The sequence below is a fragment of the Clarias gariepinus genome, chromosome 14, assembly GCF_024256425.1.
Source record: "Clarias gariepinus isolate MV-2021 ecotype Netherlands chromosome 14, CGAR_prim_01v2, whole genome shotgun sequence".
Taxonomy (NCBI): domain Eukaryota; kingdom Metazoa; phylum Chordata; class Actinopteri; order Siluriformes; family Clariidae; genus Clarias; species Clarias gariepinus.
In genome coordinates this window covers 11,437,428-11,445,045 of record NC_071113.1, presented here as the reverse complement: position 1 = coordinate 11,445,045, position 7,618 = coordinate 11,437,428, and the positions used below count along the sequence as shown (strand labels likewise).

The following is a 7,618-nucleotide window of genomic DNA, read 5'->3' as shown; positions in this document are numbered from 1 at the left end:
AATGGCTCAAGTGTTTACACGGCTAATATTTACTTATTGGAAGGTTTATTAAATGTTTACAAGTCAACCCTCTCATTCCCACTAAAAAGGTATTCAGATCAAGCCGGATCGGGTCAGAATGCTACGATTGAGATGTTTACATAATACAGGAGTATTCCCATAGAGCTATTTTTCTGATGATTAGTGGAATATTGGGTTTCATGTAAACTCACCTATTGACTCCACTTGATGGCTTGTAATTAAAAAGTTGTTTTTAAAAATGAGGTAATGCCATAAATTTTATTTTTTTTATTCCATGATATATGAGACATTTTATAGCAAAGGATTGATCTTTCTTTCTGTCATTTTGCAATTCTCCTTAATTTACAATGAGCGTTCAAGCCAAACCAGGACTGTGCAGAATAACAGAAAACAGTTACAGTTATAAGAAGAAAAAACCTGCCTTTTTGGGTGCAGCCCTAATCCACTTATCCCAGTGTTTCTCTAATGCTTGGATACCATCAAGGTAGAAATTTTTCTTAGTATGTAGGAGACATAATCGGACTGCCTGCTTCACACCTGAAACCCCGGCCTCCCAGGAACTCCTTTAATGGCCCAAACACGGAAATAGCTTGAAACAAGGTCAGGATGTGACAATAACGCAGGGGTTGTTACAATAACTCTTTCAATATTCAACCTTTACATGTTTAAACACAGAAATGTTTTCTACATTTCTTACAAATGCTAAGGTCAGGTCAGAAATGTAGAGCTGCCATTCTTTCCCCTGTAGGTTGTTTTTCAGTTTGCTGTAAATAAATGAAAAAATGTATAATAGATAATGTATATGCTGAAATTGCATTCTGCATCATGTGTAAGTCAGAACTGAAGAATAAATATTAATGTACTGTTTGCTCGTTGCTCAGCTGAAGATGTCTGCTTAAGTGTTTTGACAGCAAAGAAATGAATGTCGCTTTACCACTTCCCTTTGCATACTGTCAAACATTTCCTCTTTATCAAACATGCTAAACTCAACACACACACACACACACACACACAAATTACATGTGAGTGTGCTTATATACCAGTGGCCCAGCTGAGATAAGGAGGCACACAGTGGACTTTTCTTGCCCGCACGATTCTACTTGTAAGTTGCACACTATACTGTAGTTTATTTATTCATTTAGAGGTTACGTGTTATCGTGTATTTTTTTTTTAATCCTGTTTGAAATGCTCCAGTCCTTGGTAGTGACAGTTCTGATCTTTTCCACACGCCATGACAAATATGACATACTGATAAAATAATGTTTTGCTTATGCATATGCAGACTTCACTGGCAAAATCGACATTCCCATGCTGAGCTTTAATCTGCATTATCATAAAATGGATATTTAACCTCATGCAACATGCACACTAGTGCATGCACTCGTAGAGTTCCTTAAAAATCAAATCCTTTTTTTTTCTTCTTTTTTTTATTTCATTTTTGATCTCTACAGAAATGCATCATTGTCCAGCCGACCTTTTCTACCTTATGATGAAGGATTTGTGATGACATGGCTGTAGTGCTAAGAGCGTTGGAGAAAGTTGGTGTGTCTAAGTGTTTGTGGAGAACTAGGATTCTTAAGAACACTAAAACACAGGCAGGAGAAGAAAAGATTAATCACATCAACTTTACTGCATTCTCGCACTAAGCTGAAGAGCAACACGCGCCGAGCAGCCGCGTGAGAGTCTCTCCCCAAAAAGCGATGACCAGCAATGCAAGGGAGTTTCGGTGAAATTTCCAAGGTATGACATCTACGTCGCTTCGTTTCATCTTTGTTTGTTGCACCTTTAAACAGCTTTTGAGATGAAATGCCTGATGTTTACTGAGGTTTCAAGTAAGGAATCAAACACGATTTGGCTTCTTGTTATAAGAGGATAATTAACTCCAGGCTGGCGTGATGTACAAAAATAACCCTTAATTATTATATATACAGTATATAATATAAAATACTGACAATAAGTGCTGTCGGTCGATTTAAAATGTATTACAAATGTTTACTGATGGAATAAAGCAATGCATGACAAACTAGTAATGGGAAACCGGATTATGCAGTTTTATAATATCTCAATGTATAATTTAAAATGGGACCTGCACTGCATGCAGTGGCTGGGTTGTATGGGGTGTGGCAAACACAGACAGAAGGGCTTGAACCTGGAGCCTCAGATCTGAAAGTTAGCAATCTAGATCCTTAGGTGCCCGAGCCACCACTCACACATCTTACGTTTAATGTATTCTTGTTAAAAATAGTTCCCCTTGAAAGCAGTTCCCCTTGAAGACAATTTTGGTTTTATCCAAACTTCCAAGCTTTTTATAAAGAAACTTGCCGTTCCCCAGTCATCTTATTATCTGTGCTTAAAGTGCCATTATCACACACAACTGAGTAACCTGCTGCGATTATGGGAAGCCATTAGGGTCCAACTTACTGTAGCCGTATGATTAATCTGCTTAATAAAAAAAAAGTAATGCTTAAAAATTTCTAGATCAATCACAAGCATTAACATTCTAATATTGTCAAATATACATCCTGTGTCTTTAAGGAACCTCAGATTGTTACAAAGCACTGGCACTGGGGACTCCTCCAAAAATGTGAACATCAACAAACACATTTTTTAAATCTGTTTATGTGGAGAGTGCACCATAGTAGTCCCCAAGTATGTTGTTACTATGGACACAATTGCACATTAATATAAACCTTTAACTTGCCTTGCAGTTGGAACTACTGATCCATAAACCACGTTGTCTTAGAAAATATAGAATATAAAATAAAATAGAATAGAATTAAAAATACATAACAATTCTTAAGCCTGATAGTCAGAAGTTGTTCATCATTTGTATATAAAAGCAATTTTGGAACAGCAATTCACTGACAAATGAACAACATATCTAAATTATGGCTAGAAGTTTGGCTCAAGCTAAATATGTAAGTGGAACCAAAATATTTATTTCTATGAAAATTCTCAGTAGTCCAGGTGAGGTTATCTGGAAGTTGAGTCACGTCAACTGTACTTCTCAGACTGAAGAAGCTACTTATATGAGAGGTAAAATGTTCTGACCTAAAAAGTAAGAAGTCAAATTGGCATGATTTAAGTCCCCCCAAAAAAATAAAGTAAATAATGAGTATGCTTATGTTAAACTAAATAAATACAATTAAGTACTTACAGCAAAGGATTTTTTATGTGTAATATGAATGATACAAGGAAAGTCAAGTCAAATTGTGACTTGTAATGAATTTTCTTCTGGAATTAGGGTGTAAAAATGATTGACATTTACAAAAGTAGTAAGCAGAGCACAGTGATTAAACTCTTAGCTGCAGTAAGAAAAAAAAAGAATATTACCACATCCTCTATACAGTCCTGACGTCACTCCAAGTGATTTTTACATGCCTGGGCCATTAAAGAAGTTCCTGGGAGGTCAGCGTTTCAGACGTGAAACTGTGTTCTGTTATTCTGCACCATCCAAAGTCCCAGTTTGACTTGAACGCCTCTCACTGATTAACATTAGTGTGCTGGTTTCTTCAGTAACAGTTCATGCACTGGGACAAACGCTCCATATCATCTAAGTTAACATCTTACATATACATTACAATATATTACATTGAACAATGTATCATTGTCAAAGTGGTGATTTTTGAAATAATTATCATTATTATTAGAAGATATTTCTGGATGTATTCTCAAAAGTCAGCACGTTTTAACAGTTATGCTGCATTGCAAAGTTTCCCAGAACGGGAAAGTCCTCAGGACAGAGGAGAGTTAGAGTGAAAGAAAGAAAGATGAAAAAGGAGATGAATGAATGAATGGGGTTTATCGTGATTATAATGTAAAGAACAACAGAAATTAATTTGTCCCCTGGACTTACCACAAGATATCATTTTTATTATTAACTGTTAAAATGTGCCATGTTGTGTTAATGAATAAATGAAACATTGTTATCACTTGTTATGGTATAAGCAGAATAACACACTCCAGACCCTGTAGTAGAAAAATTATCTGCAGCCCTGCTGAGAAATATTTTCAGATAACCACACATTTCTTACATAAACGACACCTTCTGACCAATCAGAATCAAGAATTCAATGGCTACGTTCACATTCCAAGCCACAATGTTCAATTCCAATTTTATGGTCAGATCAGATTTGCATGTCATGATGGTGTGTGTTCATAATTACGAGTGACTTTTATCTGACTCTAATGTGGACACGTCTGTCCTATAAAGCGAACATTGATATGTCTTTGTTCATGCCATTTGGGCCAAGAAAGCTATCTAGCAGCTATTGCTAGCACTGCTATGAAATCCTCACACTGCCGGTTGCTGACCGAGTTCAGCGAGCGCCACACATCATGCATGAATTCCGATCTGACCGTTCGGACCACAAACAGTACAAGTGACTCAGATCCGATCTGAAAAACATCAGATTTGTGCATGTAGACAGCCATAAAAAGCCATAAGTTGAGTCACTTCAGGCTCTTAATGTGCACGTTGCTAAAAGACTTTGTGGTATAAAACATTTTTAATCACATTAGACGTATCCAACCCATACGTCTATGATGCTATTTAATACTTTTTGTCATTGTTTCTTCATGGTCTGCTTGGTTTGAATTGGTTTAAGGGTTGAGTTCTGTTGAGGTTTCAACACCTTCAGGTATTTTACATATACAAAAGTCCAACACAGCTGTCCAACACAGCTGTTCAACCCAAAGCAAGAGAAATTGCTTCCAAGCAGTGATGTCTAATGTAAGTAGCCCAGCTACTACTGAAAGAGTGGAAACGGTATGCCTTTCCCTAAGTTTCAGTTAAATTAAGTTTGTGTTAATGTGACAAGTAAGTAGTTTTCCAGTGTGGTTTAAAATCGCTTTTGCAGGTATGTGCTGCACTCATTAAACATCTGCTCGTGGTCCAGAAACAATTTAGCTGTCTCTAAGTATGCAGTAAATATTTTTACTTGAGGAATATGAGAAAAACCGCAAAGTATGCGAAAGGAGACAAATTTTCATACGGGAGCAGTTTTTAAAAAAAACGAAAAAACTTCTGGACATGAAAGCAGTAATGTTTATCACATGACCTTTCTTTACATAAGAGTAAAAGCTTAAATTCCGGACAAATTAGTTTAACTTTCTCGAACAATGCATTCTTCATTTGATTTGCGAAAGCAGATGTTCTCGATCTCGTGCAGTTGCCGTGAGAGACACAAGTTTGATAATTGCATTTGCATAACCGTTTTTTTTTTTTGTTGTTTTTTTTAATGCATGTTTCTACAGTCTTCACAGTGAGTTTCAATTCAGTGGCCACGGAGTGCAAACATGTGCGGTGCTGTTGGCTGGCCTCCTTCACATATTTACGAAAATTAGCTGCCGTCGTGGCTGAGATGAAAACACACATGCAATCATGTAATGTTCAGATGTTATGATAGGAACGGTAATTAAGTATTATCAGAAATCTTAAACGCTGATGAGAACTTGCACAGTCAGTACATAATATTGCATGGCGCTTCCATTACATATCGCGAAGCTATACAGACTAATAGCAATACTGCCTTCAACAGTGTTTCGTTTTATCAGGCTAGTCACTGTTTTGACTTTTGGCCAAAAATTAATAGTGCATTCATATGCAGACTAAAAAAAATCTGGTGTATGTGAACTTAATCAAATTACGATCGTCAGAAAAGTAGGCATTTGTAACACATCAGATAAGTTATTTTCCGTTATTTTGTAAAATGCCTTGGCCTGCGGTGTTTTCATGGCAAAAGCTTGCGGCATAACCGACATTTTCTCATATGTAGTGGTCTATTCATGCAAGCCTGTTACAATGTCACATGATTCAGGCACATAGAAAAAGGAAGAAGGCCAGGTTAAGCATGTACAGTACATCATTATAAAATGCATCCTGAAATATCATATAAATATGGTTTCTAATTCATTTACATGCACTGACACTATGTGGGCTTGTTTACTTTATGATTTTCATTTTTCAAACCATTTGACCCAAGCCCAGGTAATGTAATATAGGTGTTTAAATTAAATTGGGACTTGTGATGAAATTTCTCAGTGAGGCTCTTAAAACATTTGTTTTCCATTTCAAATTCAAAGTAGCATATCTTCTCTTCCTGTGGGCTGATTGTGATGAAACGAAGTAGAAACTACATGTTACCCCAAGCACAGCCAAATACACCTGTAGAAACCTCATTAAGATTTATTCCATGGATTTTAAGTAACGCATGCACAAACAAATAGATTAAACAGGCAAAACGAAAAATTCTGAAAACATTTTCATGTGTTCTATTACTCATCCAACGTCCCCCAAATTATTTTTTGCAAACATCTTTAATGTACAGACACAAAACTTTTTTATTTTTTACAGTTTTATTATATGTATAGATATTATTAAGGCACAGTATATGTCAGTATACTGTATATTATTATGTTGTGACTATAATGCTCTCATACAAGGGCTAGGTAATGTAGAACAAAACGTTAAAGTATTTAAGGAATCAAATCCAGTCTTGCTTAATAAAAGGCTAATGTAATTCATTTGGGCAAATTTAGCAAAATAAATAAATAAATAAATAAATAAGTCTGTGCACTCATCTGGACCAGTTAAACTGCTAATTTCTCCTCTTTAATACCATTTCCAAAGAAAGCCGCATTTGACATTTGCATGTAGAAGCATTAGATATTAGATATAAATAATCATGAGTTGTACACAGAGATAAGAACTTTAGTGATATTAATCACTGGGTAGTGAGTCATACATTAATAATTCCAGAATCTTTTCTGTGTCAGAGACTTAAAAAACAATAAATTCTTTTTCTTCTTCTTTTTTTTTTTTTAAAAAAAAGGTAAGAGGATTGATTAAGTAAAATACTGCTTTAATTGCCGCAGATGCCTTTGCTGTCTATGACTCATTAATTTTTTTCCTTCTTTTTTTTTGGCCATCATTGTTCTGCTTAAGTGCAACGTCCATTCAGTGATCGCTCGGATTAATAACTGTTGTGGCAACAAATGACCTCATGGTTCATTGCTTGTATTTCCTGTTAAATGCTACTTGGTTTCTTTGTGAGCAGATTGCAGGAGTCTAATTACTGTATAGTGAAGTCATTCTGCATGATAACTGAACAGCATACTTGTTATACTGGTCATTGGCTACATCTTGGGTCAAGGATGAGGGTTATGATGTTGTACATATGAGGGTAATAGCATTAACTCAAAATCGTTCATGTTATGCATTAACTATACAATAAGTTTAAGTTCAGCCTTTTATTTGCCACATATTCATTACTGTACAGTGAAATTATTTATTCTTTCCATATCCCAGCTTTTTTTAGTCAGTAGACTGGGGGTCAGAGCGAAATGTGAGCCATTCTACAGCACCCCTGGAGCAGACAGGGTTAAGGGCCTTGCTTAAGGGCCAACAACGGCAACTGGTGGCAACTTTGTGCTGAAAGCTGAATAATGACTAGCTGCTAGCTGCACTAGTCCAGGTCCAGATGATGTAAAATAAGCATTACCTTTCTCTGTTCAATTTGTCTCTTCCTTTTTTTACAATCCAGAAAGATAAATCTTTCTCGGCATGCTGAAATTGCTTTGGCACTGTCCTGCCGTT

General features: G+C 36.0%; 1 protein-coding gene across 7 annotated transcripts in view; it reads left to right on the top strand.

Moving 5' to 3' along the window:
- The first annotated feature begins 1,043 nt into the window (after positions 1-1,043).
- The window catches only part of myocd (myocardin), a 93,083-nt gene continuing 86,508 nt past the window's right edge, over positions 1,044-7,618 (top strand). For all 7 annotated transcript variants that reach the window (XM_053511343.1, XM_053511340.1, XM_053511339.1 and 4 more), the window contains exons 1-2: positions 1,044-1,123; positions 1,473-1,761. The gene's annotated coding sequence lies outside the window, so the exon portion shown is untranslated. The remainder of the gene's footprint in view (positions 1,124-1,472; positions 1,762-7,618) is intronic.